Source organism: Taudactylus pleione, unplaced genomic scaffold, assembly GCF_031769625.1.
Source record: "Taudactylus pleione unplaced genomic scaffold, aTauple2 ptg000791l, whole genome shotgun sequence".
NCBI lineage: Eukaryota > Metazoa > Chordata > Amphibia > Anura > Myobatrachidae > Taudactylus > Taudactylus pleione.
The window spans coordinates 477,221-495,191 of record NW_028285193.1 but is presented as its reverse complement, the minus strand read 5'-3'; positions in this window follow the sequence as shown (position 1 = coordinate 495,191).

The window sequence follows — 17,971 nt, the reverse complement described above, 5'->3', positions numbered from 1 at the left end:
AAGTACACTCCAGTCCAAACCAAAAAAAAAATTATTTTCTGTGTTTGTGAATTGTGTGCGCAGTAGCCGCACGTGCATCAACAAAGTAGTGCCAAGCGTGCGCCTGTGTCATAAGTAAAGGGCCGGCTGGCTTGACCGTTAAGGGTGCTGTAACCCCCGAAAGTACACTCCAGTCCAAACCAAAAAAAAAATTATTTTCTGTGTTTGTGAATTGTGTGCGCAGTAGCCGCACGTGCATCAACAAAGTAGTGCCAAGCGTGCGCCTGTGTCATAAGTAAAGGGCCGGCTGGCTTGACCATTAAAGGGTGCTGTAACCCCCAAAGTACACTCCAGTCCAAACCAAAAAAAAAATTATTTTCTGTGTTTGTGAATTGTGTGCGCAGTAGCCGCACGTGCATCAACAAAGTAGTGCCAAGCGTGCGCCTGTGTCATAAGTAAAGGGCCGGCTGGCTTGACCGTTAAGGGTGCTGTAACCCCCGAAAGTACACTCCAGTCCAAACCAAAAAAAAAATTATTTTCTGTGTTTGTGAATTGTGTGCGCAGTAGCCGCACGTGCATCAACAAAGTAGTGCCAAGCGTGCGCCTGTGTCATAAGTAAAGGGCCGGCTGGCTTGACCGTTAAGGGTGCTGTAACCCCCGAAAGTACACTCCAGTCCAAACCAAAAAAAAAATTATTTTCTGTGTTTGTGAATTGTGTGCGCAGTAGCCGCACGTGCATCAACAAAGTAGTGCCAAGCGTGCGCCTGTGTCATAAGTAAAGGGCCGGCTGGCTTGACCGTTAAGGGTGCTGTAACCCCCGAAAGTACACTCCAGTCCAAACCAAAAAAAAATTTATTTTCTGTGTTTGTGAATTGTGTGCGCAGTAGCCGCACGTGCATCAACAAAGTAGTGCCAAGCGTGCGCCTGTGTCATAAGTAAAGGGCCGGCTGGCTTGACCGTTAAAGGGTGCTGTAACCCCCGAAAGTACACTCCAGTCCAAACCAAAAAAAAAATTATTTTCTGTGTTTGTGAATTGTGTGCGCAGTAGCCGCACGTGCATCAACAAAGTAGTGCCAAGAGTGCGCCTGTGTCATAAGTAAAGGGCCGGCTGGCTTGACCGTTAAAGGGTGCTGTAACCCCCAAAGTACACTCCAGTCCAAACCAAAAAAAAAATTATTTTCTGTGTTTGTGAATTGTGTGCGCAGTAGCCGCACGTGCATCAACAAAGTAGTGCCAAGCGTGCGCCTGTGTCATAAGTAAAGGGCCGGCTGGCTTGACCGTTAAAGGGTGCTGTAACCCCCGAAAGTACACTCCAGTCCAAACCAAAAAAAAAATTATTTTCTGTGTTTGTGAATTGTGTGCGCAGTAGCCGCACGTGCATCAACAAAGTAGTGCCAAGAGTGCGCCTGTGTCATAAGTAAAGGGCCGGCTGGCTTGACCGTTAAAGGGTGCTGTAACCCCCAAAGTACACTCCAGTCCAAACCAAAAAAAAAATTATTTTCTGTGTTTGTGAATTGTGTGCGCAGTAGCCGCACGTGCATCAACAAAGTAGTGCCAAGCGTGCGCCTGTGTCATAAGTAAAGGGCCGGCTGGCTTGACCGTTAAAGGGTGCTGTAACCCCTGAAAGTACACTCCAGTCCAAACCAAAAAAAAATTTATTTTCTGTGTTTAGCCGCACGTATATATCAAATCGATATAACATAAATGGAGGACCAAACTTTCTCCGATAAAAATAAAATAGAGAAAGATCAAGAACCACTTCCTCCTAGTGCTGAAGCTGCTGCCACTAGTCATGACATAGACGATAACATGCCATCAACGTCGTCTGCCAAGGCCGATGCCCAATGTCATAGTAGAGGGCACATACAATCCCAAATGGCAAAGTTCAGGAAAATGACCTTGAAAAAGACATTTAAATCAGCTGAAGAGAAACGTAAACTTGCCAATATGCCATTTACGACACGGAGTGGCAAGGAACGGTTAAGGTCGATCCCTAGTATGTTCATGACTAGTGGTTCAGCTTCACATGACGATGGAAGCCCTCCTCCCACTAAAAAAATCAAAAGAGTTAAGCTGGCAAAAGCACAGCGAAGAACTGTGCTTTCTAAGAAGATATCACAAATCCCCAAGGAGAGTCCAAGTGTGGTGGTGGTTGCGATGCCTGACCTTCCCAGCACTGGACGGGAAGAGGTGGCTCTTTCCACCATTTGCACGCCCCCTGCAAGTGCTGAAAGGAGCACCCACAGTCCACTTGCTGATATGCAAATTGAAGATGTCACTGTTGAAGTACAACAGGATGAGGATACTGGTGTAGCTGGCGCTGAGGAGGAAGTTGGCGAGGAGGATTCTGATGGTGATGTGGTTTGTTTAAATCAGGCTCCGGGGGAGACGTTGTCCGTGGGATGAAAAGCCCATCACGGTCATGCCTGGGCAGAAGACCAAACATTCCACCTCTTTGGTCTGGCAATATTTCTATCCAAATCCGGACAACAACTGTCTTGCCATATGTACCATATGTAAAGGTGAAATAAGTAGGGGTAGGGACGTCAACCACCTAGGAACATCCTCCCTTATACGGCACCTGCAGCGCGTTCATAAAAAGTTACTGTCAAGTTCAGAAACTTTGGCTAAGACCGTAAGCAGTCCAGGGACACCTAAATCCCGTTGTCCTGTTGTATCCAAGCGCCTGCAAACCACACCGTCAACTCCCTCCTCGTCAATTTCCTCCTTAGTCAGGATCGGAAGTAGTCCTGCAGGCCATGTCACTGGCATGACTGACTCTCCTATCCGGGATTCCTCTGGAGGATCCTGCATTGCTACGCCTACTGCTGCCGCTGCTGCTGTTGCTGCTGCTGGGAGTCGTTCATCATCCCAGAGAGGAAGTAGGAACACCACTACTTTTACTAAACAATTGACCCTCCAACAGTCCTTAGCGAGGAGGATGAAGTACGACAGCAGTCATCCTGAAGCAAAACGTATAACTGAGGCCTTGACTGCTATGTTGGTGTTAGACGTGCGTCCGGTATCCGCCATTAGTGCAGTGGGATTTAGACAATTGATGGAGGTAGTGTGTCCCCGGTTCCAAATCCCGTCTAGATTCCACTTCACTAGGCAGGCGATACCGAGACTGTACAGAAACGTCAGAAAAAGTGTCCTCAGTGTCCTGAAAAATGCCGTTGTACACAATGTCCACTTAACCACGGACATGTGGACAAGTGGAACAGGGCAGACTAAGGACTATATGACTGTGACAGCCCACTGGGTAGATGTATCACCTTACGCAGCAACAGCAACAGCGTCACCAGTAGCAGCATCTCAGAAACGCCAGCTCGTTACAAGGCAGGCTACGCTGTGTATCACCGGTTTCAGTAAGAGGCACACCGCCGACAACCTCTTAGAGAAACTGAGGGAAATCATCGCCCAGTGGCTTACCCCACTTAGACTCTCCTGGGGATTTGTGATATCTGACAACGCCACCAATATTGTGCGGGCATTACATCTGGGCAAATTCCAGCACGTCCCATGTTTTGCTCACACAATAAACTTGGTGGTGCAGAATTTTCTGAAAAGCGACAGGGGCGTGCAGGAGACGCTTTGGGTGGCCCGAAAAATTTCTGGCCACTTTCGCCATTCAGCGACTGCGTGCCGAAGACTGGAGCGCCAGCAAACACTCTTGAACCTACCCCGCCATCACCTGAAGCAAGAGGTTGTGACGCGGTGGAACTCAACCCTCTATATGCTTCAGAGGATGGAGGAGCAGCAAAAGGCCATACAAGCCTATACATCCACCTATGACATAGGCAAAGGAGGGGGTATGCACCTGACTCAAGCACAGTGGAGAATGATTTCCGTGTTGTGCAAGGTTCTCCAGCCCTTCGAACTTGCCACACGTGAAGTCAGTTCAGACACAGCCAGCTTGAGTCAGGTCATTCCCCTCATCAGGCTTTTGCAGAAGCAGCTGGAGAAAGTGAAGGAGGAGCTAAGACGGAGCGATTCCGCTCGGCATGTGGGACTTGTGGATGAAGCCCTTCATTCGCTTTGCCAGGATTCCAGGGTGGTCAATCTGTTGAAATCAGACCACTACATTTTGGCCACCGTGCTTGATCCTAGGTTTAAAGCCTATGTGGTGTCTCTCTTTCCGGCCGACACAAGCCTGCAGAGGTGCAAAGACCTGCTGGTGAACACACTGTCAGCTGAAGCGGAACGTGACACGTCAACGGCTCCTTCTTCATTTTCTCCCGCAACTGGGGCTGCCAGGAAAAAACTTAGGTATCCTAAGCAACCCGCTGGCGGTGATGCAGGGCAGGCAGGACCAAGTTTGGACATCTGGTCCGGACTGAAGGACCTGGCAACAATTTCTGACATGTCTACTGTCACTGCATATGATACTGTCACCATTGACAGAATGGTGGAGGATTACATCGGTGACAGCATCCAAGTAGGCATGTCAGACAGTCCATACCTGTACTGGCAGGAAAAAGAGGCAATTTGGAGGCCCCTGTACAAGCTGGCTCTATTTTACCTGAGTTGCCCCCCCTCCAGTGTGTATTCCGAAAGAGTGTTTAGTGCAGCCGGGAACCTTGTCAGCGAAAGGCGTAGGAGGTTGCTTCCACAGAATGTGGAGAAGATGATGTTCATCAAAATGAATTATCAGCTCTTCCAGGGAGACCAGCCTCCAGAAGGTACAGAGGGACCTGTGGTGGTGGATTCAAGTGGGGACGAGTTAATACTTTGTGAGGATGAGGATGTACACACTGAAGAGGGTGAGGAATCGGTGGATGAGGAGGATGAGGATGACATCTTGCCTCCGTAGAGCCAGTTTGTGCAGGGACACATTAATTGCCAGCTTGTTTTGTGGGGGCCCAAACGAACCAATCATTTCAGCCACAGTTGTGTGGCAGACCCTGGCGCTGAAATGATTGATTTGTTAAAGTGTGCATGTCCTGTTTATACAACATAAGGGTGGGTGGGAGGGCCCAAGGACAATTCCATCTTGCACTTCTTTTTTTTCTTTGCATTATGTACAGTTTGGGGCCTAGTTTTTCTAACTGCCATCCTGTCTGCCACTGCAGTGTCACTCCTAGATGGGTCACGTGTTTGTGCCGCCCACTCGTGTCGCTTAGCATAGTCATCCAGCTACCTCGGTGCAACCTTTTGGACATGAAAACACTATTGTGAGGTGTGAGGTGTTCAGAATAGACTGGAAATGAGTGGAAATTAAGGTTATTGAGGTTAATAATAGCATAGGAGCAGAGAAACCAACAAATTCTGTGATTTTAGCTGTTTTTATGCTTTTTTTAAAAAAAATACAGATCCAAAACACAAAACCCAGAACCCAAAACACGGAAGGGTGGTTTTGGCAAAACCAATCCAGATCCAAAACACGAAGAAAGATCCAGATCCAAAACCAAAACACAAAACACGAAAAGTGGCCGGTGCACACCCCTACTTAAAATGCATCTTATTTACAGAGCGAATAGGACTCACAAGCAGCTTCTGCATTGCGAAATGCTACGTTACATTGTCACAGCCGCTAACACGGTAATGTAGGATTTCGCATGCAAATACACCCGCAGACGCACACAGAATATAGGCATGCTCCATGTCATTTTAATTAGCAGAAGCTGCTTGTGAGCACTATTCTTCGTGCAAATAAAATGCATTTTAAGGGAAAAAGCCACTCCTTGGCGTGGCGCTACTAGAAGGGCTGTAGACGTATGTGCATACATCTGTATAACACTCATCCTGACACTGCTGCAGCTTCCAAATGCCTGTTAGAATTAAAACCATATAGATGAATAGTCACGACTGCGATCTCGTGTGCAGTAAAAATGGCTGTGGCTTCTCAGATTCCACTGCGATTTCTGGGTGCCCATATGGTTACTCAGAAGCAGTGGCGGCTCCACAGGTGAGGCTGCAGCGCTGTCCAAAATTCAAATAGGGGAGCCACACCAGCTGCCATACAGCGATGTTTGGCAGCATTTGGAGTGGCAGTTGGTGTGGCTCCCCTATTTGAATTTTGATCTGCGCTGTAGTCACACCTCTGGAGCCATCACTGCTCAGAAGGCTGATTATCGACTGATCTGAAACCGATGCTGCATCTCGCAAGCTCTGCACCTTAATTATGGTAAATTCCTAAATAATATTGAAAATTGCAATGTGATATTAGCCGATATTATCACATTACAATCGCATTTAATGTGATTGCCCCTCAGAAAGAAGTTTCGTCCTTGCTTTTATATTTTGTATTGTAAATTAGGTTAGGTAGGCCAGGTGTCTGTTAAAAAAATTAACTGGTATACAGTATTTTCCGTACTCCCACAGGCAAGTATAATAAGATGACTTCATGCACTTAATTCCAAATTCATACTGTATACAAGCTGTGCTCCTGTGCTCCTCAGGTGCAGGGAAACCACTAGCAAACGTATAACTGTCAAATAACCTGAATAGAGGGAGTGTAAGGAATGCAAACAAACAGCATAGAAAACGTTTTGGGTTTTTCTCCCACGCTGGCTTCATACTTACCACTGTCTACACAGGCATGCAGAGTGAGTACGCCCTTAATTAGCGATTGTGCAATTCATATGTAATTGCCAACACCCCCTCCTCAATTATTTTTAAATGGAGAAAGTAATGGTTGGTAAATACCAATTAGCAATAAAGAATATTATATGGAAACAAATATTTCATGAAAGTATAACTGTGCTTCCTCCAGAACTATGTAGCCCTAGGCATGTGCCTCGTATGCCTATAACATGAGGGGGATATGTATCAAAAGTTAGAGTAACATAAGGTTGAGAATTTACCCATAGCAACCAATCAGCTGTCATTTTATAGACTGTGGGCCTGATACAGTACGGATCGCAATAGCGATTACGCAAGCAGTCTCACTGCGATAGTATGCTAATCCTCTGAGATCACTATGCTGTCGCATCACTACAAAAGGACGCCCACCTTACCTTACACACATCGGTAATGTGTAGCAAGACTGCAAAACCATCGGTAACATCGGGTACCATCGGAGCCTCATGCACACTTACACAAGGTCAGACCTTACTCAGAAATTGCTAACCTTCCTGTATGCAGTGAAAGCCCAGGCTGCGTATGGCATCGCAGTGGCAAATTTATGCACACCCCTGTAACGGTGTTCAAATGCCCTGGCACGCCTGCGTTTCGCCGACCACCCCCCGTCACCACCCCCAAACTGTACTTCCTGTCAATCACTCTGCGATGGGTCACCGCGGTCCCGATCGCAGTGAAGTCTTCGCGCACATCGATGTATACGCATGCGCAGAACGCAACAATCGGCCGATTGTGCGTGTAATCGCAGTTGTGATTGGTAGTGAATCAGGCCCTGTGATAGCTACTGTAGTAACATGGGACTGTTTCTCTTAAAAAAGGAAACTGATATATTTTCCTTCATGCTGACATGTAATGCTGACATGTAATTCTGGTATGTAATGCTGACATGTAATTCAGGTATGTAATGCTGAGTGACATGTAATGCTGGCTTGTAATGCTGACATATAATGCTGGCTTGTAATGCTGGCATGTAATGCTGACATATAATGCTGGCTTGTAATGCTGACATGTAATGCTGACATGTAATGCTGGTATGTAATGCTGGCTTGTAATGCTGGTATGTAATGCTGGTATGTAATGCTGACATGTAATGCTGACTTGTAATGCTGACATGTAATGCTGGCTTGTAATGCTGACACGTAATGCTGGCTTCTAATGCTGACATGTAATGCTGGCTTGTAATGCTGACATGTAATGCTGACATGTAATGCTGGCTTCTAATGCTGACATGTAATGCTGGCATGTAATGCTGACATGTAATGCTGGTATGTAATGCTGGCATATAATGCTGACATGTAATGCTGGTATGTAATGCTGGCTTGTAATGCTGGTATGTAATGTTGACATGTAATGCTGACTTGTAACGCTGGTATGTAATGCTGACATGTAATGCTGGTATGTAATGCTGGTATGTAAGGCTGGCTTGTAATGCTGGTATGTAATGCTGGTATGTAATGTTGACATGTAATGCTGGCTTGTAATGCTGGTATGTAATGTTGACATGTAATGCTGGTATGTAATGCTGACTTGTAACGCTGGTATGTAATGCTGGTATGTAATGCTGACTTGTAACGCTGGTATGTAATGCTGACTTGTAACGCTGGTATGTAATGTTGACATGTAATGCTGACTTGTAACGCTGGTATGTAATGCTGGTATGTAATGCTGACTTGTAACGCTGGTATGTAATGCTGGTATGTAATGCTGACTTGTAACGCTGGTATGTAATGCTGGCATGTCTGCACTGTCCAGTTCAGCAAGTCAATGCCCATCACATGTAAATGGTAACATGTACTTGATGCCATGACATCTATGCTGTGGGCAGGTAGCTACTGTATGAACAGGGGGCATGCTGATTTACCAGTCAGCAAAGATTACCGGATATGGAAAATGTTATAGTATTACTATGTACAAATGTCCCAATTACCATAACGGTCTAATGCCATAATGCTTAGGCTTATGCTTATATTACCTTGTTATCACTGTACAGCACAGCAAACACCTTGTGGCACCCTATAAATAAAACGTATATAATAATAAAAAATGACAATAGGTTACATGGCGATTTTTGTGTCGGCCATTGTAATCCTAAACTATTTTATTTCATTATGGGAACCTTCCTGAGCATTCCCTGTGACAAGGGAATGGGATTACTATGGTAAACCACCAAAGTCCTGGCGGTTTTATTGTTTACAGTGGCAACAATGTGTCTTTTTGATCTGTAAGCAATTGTCTCTAGCTCGGACAATCATGGCCTACCTGTATCATGCTACAGTCTTGGCTGAATTTCCTAGTTTCTACCTGGTCTGTTTTCCTATCTTCATTCAGCATTCTACTCACTGCTAGTGCTCTTGGTTGCTTATCAAGGATCCCGGAGACAGTCAATAGGTCGACTGGGACAAAAGGTCGACATGAATAAAAGGTTGATAGACTAAAGGTCGACATGTAAGAAGGTCAACAGGTACACATGGTCGACATGGTCAAAAGGTCGACCCAAAAATGGTTGACACAAAAATGGTCGACACATGATTTTTATAATTTTTTTATGGTTAGGTTTTGGGTTAGGCACTTTCCAGAGGGTTAGGTATAGGCACTAGAAGGGACGTTTAGGGTCCGGCATCTACCCCGGCGGTTAGGGTTAGGCACCAGAAGAGAGGGTTAGGGTTAGGCACCAAGGGGAGGGTTAGGATGAAGATTAGGGTTAGAAAACAAAAAAATTATGTGTCGACCATTTTTGTGTCGACCATTTTTGTGTCGACCATTTGTACATGTCGACCTTTGGTGTGTCGACTTTTTGTCCCTGTCGACGTTTTGTCCCAGTCGACCTACTGACTGTCTAACATCTGGTATCTATCTAGACTCTGTGCCTGGAGTCTACTGCTCCATTTTCCCGGCGATTGTCCTACCGCGCATGCACAGAATGCCGGGAAAGTGGCTGTTTTTGCAATACGCTGGATTTTGAGCCAGACTAATAAAATGGGATGTAGGCAATAGACCGGCGGACAAGGTTAGGGTTAGGCACCACTAAGGGAGGGTTAGGGGGTAGGGGTAGGGATAGGGTACTTACCTACCCTGTCGGAATCTTCTCCCTTCGGGCAGCTGGCATCAGGATTTAATACCCATTCCTAATAAAATATATATGTATTTGTGTATTTCCACAGTTTCATGCAGACAAAACAGGCCCACCTGGAAATTCAGTGCCAAGAGCCATGCTCTAATTACAGCCTGAATCTGGCATGTATAAAGCGGGGGATCTTCACAGAAAAAAATCATATAAACAAATGATCTAATCTAATTGCAGAGAATTTTCCTCCGGTGTGGTTTCAGCCTTTGTTGATATGTAGATAGTTGTCTCTGACATATTTATATTAACGAACAGCTGGAGCACTATTGTTTGAAAGGAATGTCTCAACCCAGCATATGACAGCCTGGAGAATATGTTCTGTATTGCGCTGTAGTAACTCCTCCCACTTCTATACATTGCCCATGAGTCTGAGAGCACCCTCTCTCTCTCTCTCTCTCTCTCTCTCTCTCTCTTTCTGAAACAGTCTTAAAAACTCAGGGCCTGATTCAGAGCCGGACGCAATTAGCACTCGCTCGTGCAGAAAATAGGGGTGGCTATTCAAATGAACCGTTCGCTCTTTGCGGTCTGTTCACGCCTCTAGGTCTGAACGAGCGAACAAAACTTGCGGTCGTTTTTTGGAAAAATTCGCCCCCCGGCTGCTCGCATCCTACGTCATGTCCGCTATTTATTAGATTAATCGAGTACATTGACCAGCGTATGAACTGCTCGCTATTCTTGGGGTTGGTTTTTGCTACCACAATCTTGCGAGCAGTTCTGGCTATAAAATAACCCAGTGACGTGGTCAATGACGCTGCTGTTTTAATTATGCACACCCATAAAATGCCCGTTTTGACCTTTAAGCACGCCTGCGGTCGGATCTCCACTCCCCGTTTTCAAGCACCTTCCCCTGTTACCACCCACATACGCCTCTTTCTGTCACTCAAATTTTCAGGCATTCGCTATTTTGCGAGCACATGAATTTCGACCGCACTGACTGGTTCGCGTATGCGTATAACGATCCGTACGCATGCGCACTTGGGCAAACATCGTTCGGAGCGAATGAGAGGCCGCTTACGAGCGGCTCTGAATCAGGCCCTCAGTTTGTTTATTCTATTTTGGCCAATCTCTACTGGGAATCGCTGAAGCCATCGTGTTTTGTGCTATACGCTATATTCAGCCTGATTAACTCTTAAAACTGTTCCATATTTTTAAGGATGATTATGTTTGTTTTGTTTTTTTTAATCATGCTAATGGTTTCTGTGATGTCGGTTTAAAGCTTACACTAGTCTGCAGTTCACTCTCAAATTGAGTAAGTTGTGCAAATTAGGAAACTCTGGAAGTGATTCGGAGGTGAAGAAAAATCCAGCGGCGGCTGCTGCAGAGATGTTATGCAAATGCAGCAGCTGCCAGGATTTGTATTGAGATGCCCGCCGGTTGAGTCTCATACCTGCCGCATGTGTACAAGACTCTCCATCGATCGCACATCTGCACCTTCGAATGTGTGAGCAACCCTATGATTGCTCAGAATGTTCATCGCAACAAACCTGGCGAGGGCCAGTGTAGCTGCTTACACGCCCACAAACAGGTCGCAGCGCACCTGCATTTAACTTGCCACCCCCTTACCTCCCACAAACAGCGATCAGTGGTGCACTGCTAAATGCTGAGCATGAGAGAGCTTCAAGTAGAATCTGTGGGCCTGATTCAGCAAGGATCGATGATGCGATCGCAGCAGCAATCACGTACGCAGTTCTGCTGGGGAATTACGCAAATGGCTGCGATTGCAATGCCGTCGCAGCACAACATAAAGACGCCCACTTCCCTTTACTCACATCTGTAATACCGTGTAAGTGTTCGAAAACATCGGTACCATCGGAGCCTCACGGACAAATAAGGCAGGTCAGACCTTACCCAGAAATTGATAAACTTCCTGTACGCAGCTAGAGCTCATGCTGCATATGCCGACCCTGGGGATAATTTATGCACGCCTCTGTAACGGCGTTGAAACGCACTGGCACGCTTGCGTCACCACCCTCAAAAGGTACTTCCTGTCAATCACTCTGCCATGGGTCTGCGTAGCCACTGCACTGGCTGGTTCACGCACGTGCACTGCGACACCTATGCATGTACAGAAGGCAACAATCAACCGGGGGGCGTGTGCATTTTTGCACTTGCGATCCTTGCTGGTTCAGGCCCTATGTTTGTAAATCAACCCTAAAAGGAAACCCCACATTTTATAGTGCAACTTCTATTCGCAGTTGGTCGGTGCAGTGGTTAGCATTACTGCCTCACAGCTCTAAGGTCTTGGGATCAGTTCCCACGATGGTCCTAACTATGTGGAGTTTGTATGTTCTCCCCATGCTTGTGTGGGTTTCCGCCGGGTACTCAGGATTCCTCCCACTTTCCAAAAATATATACAGGTAAGTAAATTGACTTCTCAAAATCAACAATAGGGGAAGGCCACCAAGCGCTGATCTACAGGATATTATACATATATCAAATAGAAAAACAAAATTGGTATATAAGTTAATATGGTATAATACATTTGATAAAGTCCTACTTGGCCAAAGGGGACGCTCAGCTTCATACGGTGAGATGTGGACCCATAAAGGTTTCTTTTATTCTTCCCCTGAGTTCAAGGCACTCCTTTCATAGGTTGAATGGTGAAACCACAATTTCATATGATCCTCATCAATTATATGGGAGATCCAAATAAGGCATAGAGGTACGGTAGGCACGGCACTGTTAAAGCATAAAGGGATGGATTTATTTTTAGATTTGGTCAAGTCAGGATGTGCGCTGCCCTGTTATGTCTCATTACTCCGATGTCCATCAATACCTCATCCATCTTAATGTGAACTTTTTTTTATTTTACTATATAATACTACAAGTAACATTTCCTTTATTTGTTTCCAAATTGTCCTGTAGCCGAAAGTCAATCATCTGAAACAACACAGGCTTCTACTTAGTTTTATGTTACTTATTTCTGTGCTATACAATGCTGCTCTTCCTTCCTTTTGCACTTCATTTGTTTGTTTTTTTTGGTGGGTAGAAAATAAAAGTTGGGACGTGATGACTATTATAGAAAGATTGATTTTTTTAAAATTAAATAAATAAATATAAAGCTGATGTGATTGACCCCGACTTCCAGAGTGTAGTTGCTGTAAACCTAACCCGGAGCATTTTACTACTGAGCCACCACGTCTAACTTTATCATGTGTCACTGTCCTGGTGGATCTTAGAGCACTGCAATCCCCATAATTTACTGTTTACTAAATTTGATTATATGGCACTTTTTTGTGTATTGTAGCTACTCCAGTACTTATAATAACAGAATACGAATGGACACAAAAAATGCAGCATTCTAAATACTTTATATGAAATGTAGCGTTCTAAACACTGTATATGAAATGTAGCATTCTAAATACTGTATATGAAATGTATCGTTCTAAATACTGTATATGAAATGTAGCATTCTAAACACTGTATATGAAATGTAGCATTCTAAGTACTGTATATGAAGTGTAGCGTTTAAATACTGTATATGAAATGTAGCTTTTTAAATACTTATATGAAATGTAACGTTCTAAACACTTTATATGAAATGTAGCATTCTAAATACTGTATATGAAATGTAGCATTTTAAATGCTTATATGAAATGTAGCATTCTAAATATTTGGAATATGATCAATACTAAAAAGAAGGAACATCTCAAGGACAAGTCCATAAAACCTGAGACTGCCTTGGGAATTAAGGACAACTTTCAGTGATCCAGGTGACTAATCTAACAATAAGAACCCCACCATGGGAAGTTGAGTGTCTGACTTTTTTCCCAATAAAACAACATTAGGAAAGCAGGTACATTAGCTATATAATTTCCAGCAGTCAGTTCTTAGGTACATGTCAGAAATGAAAACAAAAACTAAAGGAAATTGAATGATTTATGAGTTGCACATTTCCTACCATATTTCAAATTCAGTAATGCTATATACTAATACCTACCATTACCAATATGGTAATGTTATATACCAATACCTCCTTTACCAGTATGGTAATGCTATATACCACTACCTCTCATTACCAATATGGTAATGCTATATACTAATACTTCCCAGTATCAGTATGGTAATGCTATATACCAATACCTCCCTTTACCAATATGGTAATGCTATATACCAATACTGTACATCCCATTACCAATATGGTAATGCTATATACCAATACCTCCCTTTACCAATATAGTAATGCTATATACCAATCCTGTACATCCCATGACCAATATGGCAATGCTATATACCAATACCTCCCTTTACCAATATGATAATGCTATATACCAATACCTCACTTTACCAATATGGTAATGCTATATACCAATACCTCCCTTTATCAATATGGTAATGCTATATACCAATACTTCTCATTACCAATATGGTAATGCTATATACCAATACTGTACATCCCATTATCAATATGATAATGCTATATACTAATACCTCCCTTTACCAATATGGTAATGCTATATGCCAATACCTACTTTTACCAATATGGTAATGCTATATACCAATATTGTACCTCCCATTACCAATATGGTAATGCTATATACCAATACCTTCCATTACCAATATGGTAGTGCTATATACTAATACTGCCCATTACCAATATGGTAATGCTATATACTAATACCTCCGGTCACACCTTACGGGATGCCGGCGCTCAGGATGCCAGCGCTCGGGATCCCAGCTTTCAGAACTCCAACGCCAGCATGCCTACAGGGTTAGGATATGACACTTGTCGGTCAGTATCCTGACCCTCTTCCTACCCGTAACCCTCCCTCCCTGGTACCTAAACTTAACCTCCTCCTCCCCACACCCTAAACCTAACCCCCCTCCCTTGGTGCCTATCCATAACAATCCCCCTAGTGCCTAACCCCTAATCCTAATCCTCCCCCTAACCCCAGTACTTACCATCAGGATGCCAGTGGCCGGGATGCCGGCGCCAGGATTCTGACAGGTTTCGGGATTCCGGCGTCGGCATTCTAAGCATCAGCATCCCATACCAATGCCTCCCATAACCAGTATGGTAATGCTACAAATTAATACCTCTCACCAGTATGGTAATGCTATATACCAATACATCTCATCACCAGTATGGTAATGCTATATACCAATACATCCCATCACCAGTATGGTAATGCTACATACTAACGATACTGGACCAGAACCTCTATACACACCTTCCTATACCTTCTAATGTCCTGCCTATACCTTCTAAGGATGACGCTAATATGCGTACGCAGTCACACCATAAATAAAGACTTAGACGTGGAATCTGTGGTTCCAAAGCACAAGTGATATTCAGGTAAAAGTTCAGACAGTTACACGCAATTGATCAAGACACAATTTAGGCGCAAAAGGAAATTATACAGACCCAAGTACAGTATACATACACAGGCGCTTCCGGACCCAGAGATAGGCTTCAGCAAGAGACCCCTCATCATTCAGCATTCAGCACGAAGACTGAGAATCAGCGTTCGTGCACTCATATTTATACCCCACCAGAATAAACAGGACAAAAGTAAATACTGTATATGAAATCTATCATTCTAAATACTGTATATGAAATGTAGCATTCTAAACACTGTATATGAAATGTAGCATTCTAAGTACTGGATATGAAGTGTAGCGTTTAAATACTGTATATGAAATGTAGCTTTTTAAATACTTATATGAAATGTAACGTTCTAAACACTTTATATGAAATGTAGCATTCTAAATACTGTATATGAAATGTAGCGTTCTAAATACTGTATATGTGATATAGCATTCTAAATACTTTATATGAAATGTAGCATTCTAAACACTGTATATGAAATGTAGCATTCTTAATACTGTATATGAAATGTATCATTCTAAATACTGTATATGAAATGTAGCATTCTAAACACTGTATATGAAATGTAGCATTCTAAGTACTGTATATGAAGTGTAGCGTTTAAATACTGTATATGAAATGTAGCTTTTTAAATACTTATATGAAATGTAACGTTCTAAACACTTTATATGAAATGTAGCATTCTAAACACTGTATATGAAATGTAGCATTCTAAGTACTGTATATGAAGTGTAGCGTTTAAATACTGTATATGAAATGTAGCTTTTTAAATACTTATATGAAATGTAACGTTCTAAACACTTCATATGAAATGTAGCATTCTAAATACTATATATGAAATGTAGCATTTTAAATGCTTATATGAAATGTAGCATTCTAAATATTTGGAATATGATCAATACTAAAAAGAAGGAACATCTCAAGGACAAGTCCATAAAACCTGAGACTGCCTTGGGAATTAAGGACAACTTTCAGTGATCCAGGTGACTAATCTAACAATATGAACCCCACCATGGGAAGTTGAGTGTCTGACTTTTTTCCCAATAAAACAACATTAGGAAAGCAGGTACATTAGCTATATAAAAATGTCTGTAATTAACAGCATCCAATCAGTTTCCAGCAGTCAGTTCTTAGGTACATGTCAGAAATGAAAACAAAAACTAAAGGAAATTGAATGATTTATGAGTTGCACATTTCCTACCATATTTCAAATTCAGTAATGCTATATACTAATACCTACCATTACCAATATGGTAATGTTATATACCAATACCTCCTTTACCAGTATGGTAATGCTATATACCACTACCTCTCATTACCAATATGGTAATGCTATATACTAATACTTCCCAGTATCAGTATGGTAATGCTATATACCAATACCTCCCTTTACCAATATAGTAATGCTATATACCAATACTGTACATCCCATTACCAATATGGTAATGCTATATACCAATACTTCCCTTTACCAATAGAGTAATGCTATATACCAATCCTGTACATCCCATGACCAATATGGCAATGCTATATACCAATACCTCCCTTTACCAATATGATAATGCTATATACCAATACCTCACTTTACCAATATGGTAATGCTATATAACAATACCTCCCTTTATCAATATGGTAATGCTATATACCAATACTTCTCATTACCAATATGGTAATGCTATATACCAATACTGTACATCCCATTATCAATATGATGATGCTATATACTAATACCTCCCTTTACCAATATGGTAATGCTATATGCCAATACCTACTTTTACCAATATGGTAATGCTATATACCAATACTGTACCTCCCATTACCAATATGGTAATGCTATATACCAATACCTCCCATTACCAATATGGTAGTGCTATATACTAATACCGCCCATTACCAATATGGTAATGCTATATACTAATACCTCCGGTCACACCTTACGGGATGCCGGCGCTCAGGATGCCAGCTCTCGGGATCCCAGGTTTCAGAACTCCAACGCCAGCATGCCTACAGGGTTAGGATATGACACTTGTCGGTCAGTATCCTAACCCTCTTCCTACCCCTAACCCTCCCTCCCTGGTACCTAAACTTAACCTCCTCCTCCCCACACCCTAAACCTAACCCCCCTCCCTTGGTGCCTATCCATAACAATCCCCCTAGTGCCTAACCCCTAATCCTAACCCTCCCCCTAACCCCAGTACTTACCATCAGGATGCCAGTGGCCGGGATCCCGGCGCCAGGATTCTGACAGGTTTCGGGATTCCGGCGTCGGCATTCTAAGCATCAGCATCCCATACCAATGCCTCCCATAACCAGTATGGTAATGCTACAAATTAATACCTCTCACCAGTATGGTAATGCTATATACCAATACATCTCATCACCAGTATGGTAATGCTATATACCAATACATCCCATCACCAGTATGGTAATGCTACATACTAACGATACTGGACCAGAACCTCTATACACACCTTCCTATACCTTCTAATGTCCTGCCAATACATTCTAAGGATGACGCTAATATGCGTACGCAGTCACACCATAAATAAAGACTTAGACGTGGAATCTGTGGTTCCAAAGCACAAGTGATATTCAGATAAAAGTTCAGACAGTTACATGCAATTGATCAAGACACAATTTAGGCGCAAAAGGAAATTATACAGACCCAAGTACAGTATACATACACAGGCGCTTCCGGACCCAGAGATAGGCTTCAGCAAGAGACCCCTCGTCATTCAGCATTCAGCACGAAGACTGAGAATCAGCGTTCGTGCACTCATATTTATACCCCACCAGAATAAACAGGACAAAAGTAAATACTGTATATGAAATCTATCATTCTAAATACTGTATATGAAATGTAGCATTCTAAACACTGTATATGAAATGTAGCATTCTAAGTACTGTATATGAAGTGTAGCGTTTAAATACTGTATATGAAATGTAGCTTTTTAAAT